The following is a 12,892-nucleotide window of genomic DNA, read 5'->3' on the forward strand; positions in this document are numbered from 1 at the left end:
TGTGTTATCCTGGATGGGATTCTGGGACAGAAAAAGAAGTTTAGAGAAAAACCAAGGAAACTGAATAAAATATTGACTTTAATTAATGAAAATTTACCAGTATTGGTTCATTAATTGTGATAAATAAACCATACAAATTTAAGGATTAATACTAAGGGAAACTGAGTGGGGGGTCTAGGGGATCTCTCCATAGTACTCTTGCCATAATTCTAAAATAAAAAGTTTTATTTAAAAATTAACCATTATTTCTATAATTTTTAAGTCATTTACTATTTTGAAACCTAGAATGATCAAAATACTAAAGAAAATTTTAATAGTTTAGGTTTTTTTACAGGAGATGAAAGGAAAATTTTTTTCAGAACTGGTTTACATGTAATAAAAGGTCTATAGTAGGTAGCTGAAGTTTTCTAGGTATTCACGGTGTGGTATACAGAGGGGAGAGAAGGGTAGCTGCAGGATGTGATGAAGCATAAGAAAAGAAAGTGAGAGAATATCAAGATAAAGGTTAAGAAATGAGAAATAGTACAGTGAAAACTTTACTGACTGGAGTTTGGAATTTGTGATGTGGCTGTATCAAAGATTAGGTGTGTGACTTTGTACAAGAAATGTCGCTTCATGGGCCTGAGATTTCTTGGCACCATAATCTTTATATCAAAGGACAAATGGGTGAGTCAGAGGAAATGCTACTAATAAAGCATTGAAGTAAATAGTAATGATTATAACATTAGCAGGACAACAGCTATGACATAAATACATATTATATGCTGGCTCATTACATGTATTCCCTCCTTTTATTTTCATACGTTTCCTTGTGAGAATGGTAGGTATTACTCTTCCCATGTTTTGATGGGAAAAATTGTTTAGAAAATACCCAAGTCACACAGTTAGCAAATGCAGAGCCAGATGAGATCTGTCTGGCTTCCAAATCTGAGCATTTTTTGTGATACTAGAAAGTCCATAAGAATGTAAAATATTAGGGCCCCAGATAGGAGTCAGATGCATGATGTCAGTGTTCACAGAGCAATAGTGTGGGTAATCTAGTCTGGTGGATCATCTACAATACATTTCTCCTTGACTGGTAATGCAGTGTGTTTAGGGTATCCATATTTGTGCCCCATTTATATAATTTATATTTTGTACAGATAAATGTTAAATTTTGTGTGCATTTTTTGAACATTCTTCAACTAATTATGCCAGATTGGAGAAGGCAACCCAGAAGTGTACTCACTTGCTTACAGGATAAAGATTTATACTTTATCATTTATTTATTTGCAAGTAGATAATTGAGAGGCTCTTGGTGTTAAATTGTTTGCACTCTGTTAAATGATTTGATGCTGATGGGCCCCAGATGTCCTGAAAATGTTCCCACACGACTGATGGCTCCCTCCATACACTCATTACTGCTTTAGCATGACTGAACATATTTACAAATTTTAGGTCACCATCTGTAAAGATGTTATGTTGTGTCTATTTCAAATAAAAAGTGTACTCTTATGTATTATGAATAATATGATGCCCTTTGAAAAATATAATAATAGAGTATAATGATCATCAGTGTATCTTCAAGTTTCAGCATAGGTGTGAGACAGATCTGCTGACGGTCCTAGATTTCTACTTATTAGTTGTGTGACTTTGAGCAAATCACACAACTCTGAGCCTCAGTTTTCTCATCTGAGAAACAGGAAAAATAATACCTCTCCAGGTTGTTACAAGAATTATGTCAAGGACCTAGCTCTGAGCACATAGTAAGTGATGAATAAATGATTGGCATTGTTAGGAAACCAGCATAGTAATTTTGCAAATGTTAGACAAAATTTTAATTTAATTTTAATTTCTCTGCAGACCATGTTATCTTTAAACTACTCACCTTTAAGATCAACCCATTTTTCTCAAGGGAAAAAAAAATGGATGTGGAAGTCAGGAATTATATAGAAGTGAATTCTTTTTTATTTTTTTTCAAGATTTTATTTATTTGAGAGAGAGAGTGTGAGCATAAGCAGGGGGAGAGGCAGAGGGAGAAGCAGACTCCCTGCTGAGCAGGGAGCCTGACATGGGGCTCGATCCCAGGACCACAAGATCATGACCCGAGCGGAAGGCAGCCACTTAACTGACTGAGCCACCCAGGTGTCCCCTAGAAGTGATTTCTTACTAATTTTTCAACTCCCATTTAACATAACCTTCTTAGCTATCCAGATTATTGAATTTAAAGGAAGGGAGGTCCAGGTATTAAAAAAAAAAAAAAAAAAGAGTAAGAGATAATCTACTCATTTGGGACCTGGGAAGTGATGAGAAGAAGAAATAGTGGGAGTATGGGTGCAGGTAGTTTCCTTTCACTCCCAATCAGGACTCTGAGAAGGCCCAGCCAGCCAGGAGTGCAGACACACCTGAACAAATCTGAGGCAAACCGATTAACCCAAGAAAGAGCTTCCAACTCAGCTTTTTTGAGCTGACCTCGACTCCGGGGTATTGTTAAGATTTAGAAGGTCACCACTGTCTCTTCTGAGTTGAAAGCCATGAGCATACCATAGGAAGAGGCTGGGTGAGCCTGAGGCTGGGATTATTGTGCCTGGTTAGGAGACTGAATGGGAGATGAAACATAAAGATCAGGTGGTCCAAGAGCTGCAGAGGGGCTGAGTTAGCACTTCCAGCTGAGACAAGAGGCACCCCAGCATCAGAAATGACAGACATCTGTCAGTAGTTCCACAAAATAACCAGCCACCAGGTAGAGCAGAGACATCATACCTGAGACCTGAAGAGCCAGTGGTGCTGCTTTTGAGGTCTCTTGCTCTTCCTCTGCCCCGTGTAGCCTTAGCCTCAACATTCCCCACTTGGTACCTCGATGCCTTCTGGAAGAGGAACGAGAAGAAGGGCAGAAGACATAGAAACATGAGAACCAAAGGCTTGTTGAAGTTAAACTGAGTATTATCTAAAGGAACAACTTAATTTGCCAGATCAGACTAAGTTTTAAAACTGATATAACCAAATGTTATTTTTTTCTACTTCAATATCCAATATCTTGGGGCTCAGAAAGAAGTTCAGATTAATTAGTCATAAAACAAAGGTGCATTTTTTCCTCTATAGTTCCAGGTTGTAGTGTAAGGAAATATCTGATCCCTTTCCATTATTATTATTATTATTATTATTATTATTATTATTATTATTATCATTATTATTATTCCTACTACTCTAACTATGGTTATTAACAACCCCAACACCCTTTAACCAGACCACTTCTGAGTGCAGTAATATTCAAGGAGGGTAGTGACTGGTTTGCATTGAGAACCCTCTCTCTCACTCTCACTCTGGTCTCCACCACATGTTTAGAATCTGGCCTTTCATAGCCTTTGGAAATAGGATAGATTTTAGTCTCAACAATCTCAAAAAAGCTTTCTAGTTCAAAATGAATCAAAGCCACAAACCTGGTGTCCTTAGCACCGGGTATTAACCAGCTGAGCTAACGAACTCTCGGGAAGCCAGACAAATACCCAACTAATCCATGAAGGCTTTCAAATATCATTCTTAATAGTTTCCAACTACTCACCTCTGTAGGGGTATTGAAAATTCCTATCTTTTTCATGTATTTTTTCCTAGATTGCCGAAGAGTCAGTGAACAGTATTAAAATAAACAGACATCAAAGGGCTTCCATACATGTGTAATAAATTTTGGACATTACATGAGAAGCCTCATCCACAGTTCTCACATCATATGGGGACACTAATATATTTAAAAAGTGAGAGAGCAACCAACCAGTATGAAAAGTCTATCTAAGGGTTTCTCATTAAAGGAAGGTGGGCATAGTTAATAGCTCAGATTTTCACGTGACTGATGGGCTGCTACAAGTTTGATTGTGCAGTCTGTACATTAAACTGCCCAGTACCTTCTATGTTTTTCTCATTCATGTTTTGCATATGTGTCAGTGAAGTAATCTGAATTTGACATCAAGAATCTTATACATACAGGCTTATCTAATGTCTACAGTTTTTGGAAATCATTTGACCAAAAAAAGAGCTATTTCAGCCTCTCAGATTTGCATTGGTTCCACCAAAACGGAGTAGTGCTCTACTTAATTCAGTCAGGGAAACTAACAAAATGCAAACATTGACTTCAGATTACTTCCACATATGAATGTAACAATATAATATAATAATATATAAAACAAAATATGTAGAATATAATATATTCTATATCATATATACTACAAGGTACATAATATATTTTATATAATATCATCAGAGTAATAGTGCCTACTCTAAGACACAAGGCTCTATTCTTGGTATATACAGGTAAATAAGGCATAGCTTCTGCTCTTGAGAATGTTATTGGAGAAAACATTACCCAATGGAAGTTGGAACCCAAGCAGGCCTGTCACATAGGAGCTGAAGTTTAGGACATGCTCCACGGGCAGTGCGGCAGCTGGGGAAGAAATGTCCTAGTACTCACGGTTAAGCTTCTGTTCTTCTGCTCAACATAAACAATTTTACAGAGTACCAGAATCAGACCATTCTGTTGTAATAAATCAAGACAAAAACATGACAACTGCATAATCTTGTATATACAGAGACAAAACAAAATATCATCCCCACCACAAAAATATACCAAATATCCTTCTATCTTGGCTAACATGAGTGTCTACAGCTTTACTACCAATCAAAACTTAAGCTTCACTCCATTCTTCTCACCTTCTAAATAAGAAGTGTTAAGATAGCTAATCATAGAATTGCTTCTGCCTCCTCTTGGCATCTGAAGCAGAATAAAGCCACTTCCTCTTAGCCTCCCCCAAATCACCTAACTTCTGACAAATCTTAAAACAAGTCATTTCTAACACCCTCTTACTGAGTCAATAATGCAACAAGTCAATAAACCTTACTGAGGTCAGATGTTTAAGTGTGTTCCTGGTGGTCTCTGGCTAAAGAGAAATGATACCACTTTGCCTCTCTTTTTTTTTTTAATTCATAGAATCTTAGACACTTAGACTATAAGTATTTGAGACCATATAGTCTGAACACAATTATATGTATAAAAATTTTACAATATCCTTGATATATTATTATGTATCCTTTAATAAACACCTCTGCTATTAAAAACGTATTTACCCAACAAGGGATCCCCTTTGTTTATTATTACATAAATAACTATAATTATTAGGAAATTATTACTTATATTAAACAACAATTTACCTATCAAGGCTTTGCTCTCTTAACTCATGCACGAGACAAATCTCTTTTCTATGTGACATAGATTTCAATCTTTTAAGATAGCTATTTCAGTCCCCACGTTTTCTCATTTTTAGATTCAATATCATCAGTATATCAACAGTTCTCTTGACTACTGATTATTTCTGTGGATTACATGCTCTATCCAATCCCAGTCCTTCTCTAAACATACTTGTTTGTCACTGTTCTCTTAAGGAGTGTGGGCCATAATTGAGAACAGTATTTCAGACAGAGACTAATCATTGCATAGCCTCTGGCTTGGTTTGGATCTGTAGCCTTCATTTATTGCCTCAACCCAAAAGCACATTAAATGGGCTAAGCGGTTTTACCACACTGTTGAATCCAATAGATGGATAGGATAGATTCTGGAGCCAGACTACTTATCTTCTTATCCAGGCTCTGTGGTTTATCAGCTCTGTGACACTGGACAGTTATTTAAAATTTAGATGCTTCAGGTTTTCCATCAGTAATTGGGGACAAAAATGACACTTATAGGATGGTTTTGATGAATAAATATAAGTAAACTAGTTACAAAAGTATTTTTCACAAAGTGCCATATAAGGGTTTCCTCATACTGTTTGCTGTTGTCTAGAAATGTATCTTTGTATCAGTAATTTTGTCTATTTGGGGTTCATTTGTGCCTTTAAGCCCCAAGTTTATACTTATCCTTATTAGATTTTACTTTTACTTTTTAGGTTTGACTCATAATTCTACTGTTTTGGGGTTATTCTTAACTTTGAACCTCTAATCTACCTTATTTAATATCCATCTTGGTTTTATGTCACCCAAAAATGAGAGAAACTTTTCACTGAAGACAGCAAACATATATTTCAATAGGAAAGAGATGAGGACAGAGGACTTTAACAAGTTCTTAGGCATCAGCCTCCAGATTAACAGATTTATTAGCAATATCTTTTGTAAACAGTCATTATAGAAATGATGAATCTACCCAATAGTACAATTACCCAGCCCAAATTTCTTCATTTGTTTTCAAGTATATTATAAGAAATTCTGTCAAATGAGTTTCTGAAATCCTGACATAGTCTTTAACATAACTCTGAACCAATATCTAGGAATACTATTAAAAATAATGTATTCATCTGGCATCACTTAATCAAAAAATTTTATGCTGTCACTTCTTTAAATCTTCATAGATATACCATTTTATCATTTTATAATATTCTCTGTCACAACATCAAGCTCACTGGCTCACAAGTGTCACTGACTTTATCCTGTTTTTTTTTTTAATAGGGACAATATATGCTAATCTTTGTTATTCTTTATAGCTGCTATTTGATATAGCTTTTCATACATCATCAATATTGGCTTATCAATTTCACCTGAACACAATCAAAAATTGATAAGCTCTTCATTGACTTCTGTGAACAAATGTTTGAACAGAAAAAATTTGAGAACAGAGCCCTTTGACATCAACAGACCACAGACCTTTGGGGATGGCCTTTCATATCTAAATCCAATCACTTAAGTTTTCCCAATTAATTAGGTTTTAAATCAGTAACTTTCAAACTTTGTGACGGTGAGTCACACTAAGAAATACACTTTCTATCAACCTCTCTCTCATTCTCTTTTGTACACACACACACACACACACACACACACACACACAAAGAACATCCTTTAATCTTACTATATGATATTTTCTTTTCTGTTCTAGAAAAAGCTATACCCTACCACAATCTATGGTTAGAAAAACACTGCTCCTAAACATCATTTTTGCATCTTTTTCTGACTGAACCTAATATAACATTAACTATCCCTATAAAACTGGCTTCAATTTCTCTCCATCAAAGTTGGATATACGAAGCTACGGGAACAAACAGCTCCAAAATCTCACGGCTCAAAACTACAGTGGCTTATTTAACAACCTTCATGTGTATGGCAGGCTTCTAAGTCATCCTCTGGTAAGGACCCAAAGACAGAGAGGTTATATCTCTGTGTTACCGCTGTTGCCAAGTAGGAAAAAGAAATATGGCAAATCATCAGCCAGTTCTCTACTTTTCTGCTGGGAGTTGGCACTGCAGTCATGTCCACTCCCATTTTATTTGCCAAAGCAAATATGTGGACGCCCTCAGATTGAAGAGTGCAGAAATAGTTTAACTTATGTATGTCCAAATGGAAGGGAAATAGAATAATAAGAACAATACTAATGACTACTACAATCCTTGTGATAACTACTGAGCAGAGATCCTCAATTCAATGTATCTCTTCCATCCAATCAAGACATCAAACTTAAAGACCAAGATATCCAGGTGATGCTCAGTGGTCCCTGACCCTGCCTTCTGTGCTTTGTCTTCTCTGTTAACCCTTTTGGTCACTTTTGAAATAAGTGTTGAAGATGGTAGCAATGGAGGTTAGAAAGTCAGTGGTCATTATATGTCGAATTCTCTTTTAGTATAGGCTGATAATCTTTTTGATAGTATGAATTTCTCAAAAACTTGCACCTTATTTATTATACTAGATGTGTATGCAAATCATCACTTCCATTGTTTTGTTTTTTAACATAATTTTCATTATTTCTATGTATTTTTTTTTACTTTCTCCATGTCCCCACACCGTAAAACTCACTCTTTTAAACACATAGTGATTTTTCATCTCTTTTCCCTAATCAGTGTTTTTTTTCCCCTCCAATTAAAAGGATTTACCAGTTGCCAGTATTGTAATTGGGTCTTTGCTTTGAGATTAACTTAATTCATGGGTGTGAGAACCGTGTCCTTGATTCGATCCTCCTCACAAGGCTTAATTTTAATAGGCCTTTGTTACCCAAAAGCTTCCTCAGTTTTATCTGTTACCATGGGGGTTGAGAAGCACTTATCTTTCTAACCTTATGAAAATGTTCAAGTTTGGGCTCTGTCTAACACTTTTGATTCCTGCTTGCAAGTCAGCCAATGCTTTGTTGTGCTTATCTCATTTTTGTAATGCCTTGTCAAATGCAACTACGATGAACACTAACAACATGCTGACACTCTGTTTCCCAAGCTCTTCTCCTAGAACTCCCAAGTTATTACGTACTTGTTTGCCTTTTAAATCATTGCAACAACAGGTTTAATAAATTGTGACTTCATAACAAAAGGTCACCAGATTTCCAGCCTGCAATAATAGTTTCTTTACTGACTGTTACCTGAACAGTAAGCAAATGCTTTGTATTTGAGTACAGTTTAGCTCCATGTTATGACAGAACTCTAATGCTGGTAACCAGTTTCGGAGTCATTCAGTGAAGGCCACATTAGGCTACAGGGGCTTAAGCCACAATGGTTTATTTTTTACTCATGCCACGTATTCATGCAGGTCAGCTGGGGCGACTCTGCTCCAGTTGTTGTCTTTCATGCATCAGGCAAAGGGGATCAGTCCATCCCTGCATTTCATAATTGCTGAGGTAGGAAAGGGGGAACATGAAAATTGTGTATTGGCTTTTAAAACTTTGGCCTAGAAGGTCACTTGACAGCTCTTAATTTCAAAGGAGATACGAAATCATAGTATGTACCCAGAAGGAGGACACATCAAATATTTGTGACTAGCATTAATGACTACCACTCTGTATGCATGTTTCTAAATACACAGTGTATATGTGTGCTAAACACTGCATATGTCTTCTGGTTTAGTTCTCAAAATAATTGTGCAAGTTGAGAATCATTATCCATTTTTTTACCATGTGGAAACTGAGACTTGGCAAAGGAGAAAAACATACTAGTAAGTGGCTGAGCCAAACAGTGAAACTGGGTTTGTTTATTTCCCGTGCAGGTGCTCTAAGTCACTTACATAGAGTGAGAAAGGAAAAATTAAATGTAGGACCATCAGACCCTGGCTCTCTTCTCTGGAGATACGTACTGCTTAACTCCCTCAGGTGTTTGATGCTCTTACATGATTGTCTGCACTCTTTTCCAAATATCTTCCCAAATGTTATTGCTCACCATCTCCTCTCCCGATATAATATTAATGAGATTAGACTAAAGTACTGCAACAAATGGATCCTAAAATATTTCTCAATATAATAGTTCATTTCTCATTTATGTAATAGTGCAGGCCTTTGTTCCTGTGTATCAAAATGGCTGTCCTCTAGATTTGATTTTAGGAGTCAAACTAATATATTGTGGCCCTGAAGGACTTGGTGTCATCTTTTTTCTGTGGCAGAACCCCGGCCAGAAGTTACATACCTCAATTCTGCTCATATTCGGTTGGCAAATATTAATCATATGGCCATATCCAGCTGTAGGAGAAGCTAGCAAATGCAGTCCTTAGCTGTGCAGCTGCTTCCTATATGACTCTATAACTATAGAAGAGGATAACGGATTTTTTAGACAGCTAACTCTTTCTAACACTCACACATACACAGAAATACATACGCATGTAAATACACACATATATACCCATACATTCTGTCCCCTCAAAATCTACATCCAGGGAAGGCCTGAGAGTAATCACTTTTATACCTTAATGTACATTTCATTTAATACTTCTTCTGAAAGGTTTTCCATGGAAAATTCTTATATTTCCATCTTAGCTATATTTTGTAAAACCTCTTTTCAATGGGGCCTCATGGTCAAGAAATCTGAAAAGTGGTGGTTTAGAGAAAGAAAAACGTTTTTTCCCCCCTCAGAGGATTTTTTCACAAGCTTTTAAATGTGTTAATATGAATTACAAATCTTTTAGAAATGAATATTATATGTAGATTTTCCCCAAAAAAATTGACCACAAAACTTTTTGAAGACTTGCTTTTGTCATTTAGAGTTACGAGGGTACCTAGGGTCACCCCGTTTTGGAAACATGGGTTTAGCAGAACTTAAAGCTCTAGTGGGCTGGAATAAGTCAGGATCTGGGTTGGTTCCCAGCCCAACATATAGGGAGTTATTTCTCCACCTATGTGTAGACTAGTCCTCTCTAAACTTGTGTCTGTTGTTTTCCAGTAGATCACTCTGGAAAGAAGTGCCCCAGAGCCCTGACTCTCTGAACTGCAGAATACCTTCTGCTCTGACAGATGGGAGCCTAACAAGCTGTTGTTGCCATCAGTACAATGCAAATGTGAATTCTCTTTACAGCTCTGAACAGTGTTCTTTTATAGCACCAGAGGACGGGTCTTAGGCCCTCAGGAACGCTACCAAAGGAGTAGATGTCCTCATTTCTGTGAAGTCTCCACCCCATTCTGTGCTCCCTGTCTGGAGCCAGATAATAAAAATAATCCCAAAAACAAACAAAAGATTTTGCTTGCTGGCCAAATTTCAGATCAATAGAGCAGTTGGGAAGGAGCCAAGATTCAGAAGCTTTCATGGTGAGAGAAGCTACAGATCATTAAAGATGAACAGAGCCATAAAACACCAACACAATTGGCACAACCAATTGCAGTGCTTTTGGCAGGCTCCGCACGGAGGCCACAGATTGAATATTCCTGGAAACTAGCACAGCGCTCTCCACAAACAGTGTGGATGAGGCTCTCTTAAGTCACCTGCAGGGCTATGCTGGGGGTCCACACAGGGAAGCTTGCTTTGCCCCTCTGGATGATTGAGGTGTATGGTGCGTAGTGCTTGGGAGCTATGTACTTGCCACAGTCCAGCCCAGCACTTCCATAAACACAAAGGCCTAGGGTTCTTTTCATACTTATGCCTGGAAAGAGTTGGCAAATAGCAGTTTAATATCTTGAAGGAGTGTTTAGAAATCATAGCTTATAGCCGATGTGAGTCTTTACCACATGTTATTTTCAATTTGCTGGAAAATGGCAGTCTCCACTCGTACACAGGGTTTTCTCATTTGTCAGAATAAATGTATGAATGCATATGTAAATGAATGATTAAAATCTATTGTGAACCTGAACTTTACAGTATAGAGAGATAGACTTGTCTGGTTAAGCAAACATTAAATTTTGAAATTAACTATTGGGGACCCTGAGTGGTTCAGTTGGTCAAGCGTCTGACTCTTGCTTTTGGCTCAGATAAAGATCTCAGTGTCCTGGGATCGAGCCCCTGTGACAGGCTTCCTGCTCAGCGGGGAGTCTGAGGATTCTTCCTCAGCCCCTTCCCCCACTTGCACTCTGTCTCTCTCTCTCAAACAAATAAATAAATCTTTAAAATTAATTATTAACATACCAAAAAAAGGAAGTTGCTTATAGATTGTTTTCTTTACAAAGGATTTACTACAAAATTACTTTGTTAAAACTGAGGTACAATTTATGTAGAGCAAAAACACAGATCTTAAGTGACCAATGTGATGAGCTTTGGCAAGCGTATATTACATGTATGTAATCAATGCACAAATCAAGATACAGTAATTACCCCTTATCCCTAGGGGATAAGTTCCAAGACCCCAAGTGGATGCCTGAAACCCCAGGTAGTACCAAACCCTATACATACTGTTTTTTTCTATGCATACATACTTCTGATAAAGTTTAATTGGTAAGTTAGGTACAGTAAGAGATTAACAATAGTAACTAATAATAAAATAGAACAATTACAACAATATACTGTAATAAAAGTTCTATGAATGTGGTCTCCCTCTCTTCTCAAAATATCTTATTGTACCCTTCTTATTGTAATGATGCGACATGATAAAATGCCTAAGTGATGAGATGAAGTATGAGGTGAATGATGTAGGCACTGTGATGTACCCTTAGGGCTACCATTGACCTTCTGATGATTCGTCAGAAGGAGGATCATCTGTTTCCAGACCGTGGGCAACTGAAACTGCAGAAAGCGAAACCACTGGAGAAAGGGGGCATTACTGTATAGCCATTTTCATCATCCCAGAAAGTTTCTTTATGCCCCTTCATGGTCGCTTTACCCCCACCTGCCCCAGGCAGTTGCCATTCTGTGTTCTATCCCTGTGCATTAGTTTTGTCTGTTCTGAGCTTCATGTATTAGAATCATGCAGCATGTACTCTTTCATATCTAGCTTCTTTAGTTCTTCAGTTTTGTGAGATTCATTCATGTCATTGAGTGTTATCAGTATTTCATGCTTTCTTATTGTTGTGTAGAATTCCACTGTATGAACATAGCTTCCATTGATGAACACTTGACTTGTTTCCTGGTTTAGTTTATTATAAATAAAGTTGTTAAAACATTATTTATTTTTTTTGTTAAGATATAATTGACATATAATATTGTATTAGTTTCAGGTGTACAACATCATTTGATATTTGTCTCTATTGTGAAGTGATCACCTCGTAGGTTTATTTTCTTTTCTTTTAAAGATTTTATTTATTTATCTGACAGAGGGAGAGAGAGAGAGAGAGGGAACACAAGCAGGGGGAGTGGGAGAGGGAGAAGCGGGCTCCCCACTGAGCAGGGAGCCCAATGCAAGGCTCAATCCCAGGACTCCAGGATCACCACCCAAGCCAAAGGCACATAAGTTTAGTTAACATCTATTACCACACAATTTTTTTCCTTGTGTTGAGAACTCTTTAAAACATTCTTGTTTTACACAAGAAATCTTCTTGTGCACATATGTTTTTATTTCTCTCAGATAAAAACCAAGAAGAGGAATTTCTCAGAGTGTAGTTGTGTGTTTAACTTTCAAAGAAACGGCCAATTAGTTTTCCATAGTAGTTGGATGTGTCAGAGTTCATGTTCATCCATAATCTCACCAATATTTCCAGTGTCAGTTCTAGCAATTCCAGCAGGTGTGAAGTGTATCTCATTATGGTTTTAAAATACATTTTTCTGACAAGTAATGA

The 12,892-nt window shown here is 37.0% G+C and overlaps 1 long non-coding RNA gene across 1 annotated transcript in view; it reads left to right on the forward strand.

Annotated features, from left to right (window-relative positions):
* The window catches only part of LOC123794882 (uncharacterized), a 234,225-nt gene that overhangs the window by 134,058 nt on the left and 87,275 nt on the right, over positions 1-12,892 (forward strand). The gene's annotated exons all lie outside the window — the stretch shown is intronic.

The sequence above is a fragment of the Ursus americanus genome, chromosome 12, assembly GCF_024610735.1.
Source record: "Ursus americanus isolate L20-20 chromosome 12, mUrsAme1.1.p, whole genome shotgun sequence".
Lineage (NCBI taxonomy): Eukaryota > Metazoa > Chordata > Mammalia > Carnivora > Ursidae > Ursus > Ursus americanus.